Below are 1,822 nucleotides of genomic sequence, written 5' to 3'. Positions count from 1 at the left end.
TGTGTGTGTGTGTGTGTGTGTGTGTGTGTGTGTGTGTGTGCTTGTGTTTGTGTGTATGTTGCATTATTATAATGAGAGAGAGAGAGAACATTCAATAAATATCTTTGGCAATTCCGTTATGATACCATTCATCATCTCTGACATGTAATTCAAGATTGGATCTAAGTATTAATATTACTTTTCCTGGAGCTAGAACGACACGTCAGAACTGAGCCGTGAATACAAGAACAAAGAGGGTAACTAAGCTAACCGACAGTCTCATAACTTAACTAAAATACGAAATGGTATAAACTTAACACCTGGAGCCGGAGAGTAGTTTGTTTATTGTTGTTTTGGTGGGGGTTTTTGTTTGTTTGTTGTTATTGTTTTTTGGGGAGGGTGTTGGGGGGAGGGGCAAATCTACAGTATTGATACAGAAAATTCAGGTCATTTTCCTAAGGGCAAAGACCCGCTTCTGTCATGTATCACTTTGTCATGAAAGCTGGCGGCACAGGCGTCTGTGGTGTAGCGATTAGGCACTTTAGAGTTGCACACAGGATAGGTGAGTTCGATTTCTATCCGTGGAGAACTTTTATTATGTACATATTGTATCTCGGTCCTTCTACTGGTTCGCTACATTTTTCTCATTCTGTATTGACCCTGACAGGAAGTGTTAAAGCAGACCACTCCCTAAATGAGCTAAACAGTCTGTCGATAGGGGCGTAACATTTGTACAACTATATTTCAGGGTAGGTGGAAGGCCTGTGGTAAACCAAAATGCTAGCTGGCTGTTTTATCTAACTGGCTGGGGAGGGAAGAACTTTTTCAGCTTGATGACGTCACAGTGGAGAAATACCTCCTGTTGCCGACAAACAAGTCGAGTCTTTGATAACCGAGCAACTCTTGGGGTAGTAACTATGCTCTGTCATCAAATGGCAAGTCAATGAGTATTCTAAAATGAACACCTATTTATTAGTTACCAGGTCAAAGGCCACATCAAGAAACAGGGTTAGAAAATAATAAACGTACAACAACAGTCGCATGACATCATTTCGACTGTGTTGAAAGTAGAATAGTGCAAGTAACCAACGCTGATGGCTACTAAACTGTTCACAGCCTAATAATTTGAGCAACAAAAAAATAAGACTTGAAGATTGTTAACTCGCACTTCAAAACGAGGAAGAGACAGACAAAGAAAAATTACTTAACGAAATAGAAGAGATGGGAAAGGGAGAGACTAGTGTGCCATATGTTTTTCAAGAGCATCCGAACAAAGAAATAAACATTTAAGAGTGCAGCTTTGCCAGAGTCTATCTATCCATCTATCTATCTATCTATCTATCTATCTGTCTATCTATCTATCTATCTATCTATCTATCTATCTATCTATCTATCTATCTACCTATCTATCTATCTATCTATCTAACTATCTATCTATCTGCCTATCTATCTCTAAAAAGTGAGTTTTTCACGAACTTTACTATGTACAAGGGAGACTATTCTATTCCTTGACATACGAGACGAAGGAATTTTTTTACCTTTTGTTATTTCCCTTGTATCTTGTTTCCCCTCTTAGAATTCTGAATGCGTGCTAATACAGTTGGCGAAGGGCCCAATGCTTTTATTAAGCCTCTAAACTGATTCGGCTCTTGAACTCAGTGACTAGCTCTTTGTGAGATTTTAGTTGCTTCCTCCAGATATGTAAAATAAATCCTCAGATCACACTGGTTTGACGATGGGGACATGTATCAGTATGTCAAATGAAATCTTGTGGCAGCCTTTATAATAACAATGATAATTACTATTTCTATTACTACTATTATTATTATTATTATTATTATTA

This window comes from Aplysia californica, unplaced genomic scaffold (genome assembly GCF_000002075.1).
Source record: "Aplysia californica isolate F4 #8 unplaced genomic scaffold, AplCal3.0 scaffold00037, whole genome shotgun sequence".
Classification (NCBI taxonomy): Eukaryota; Metazoa; Mollusca; class Gastropoda; order Aplysiida; family Aplysiidae; genus Aplysia; species Aplysia californica.
This window is presented reverse-complemented; position numbering follows the sequence as displayed.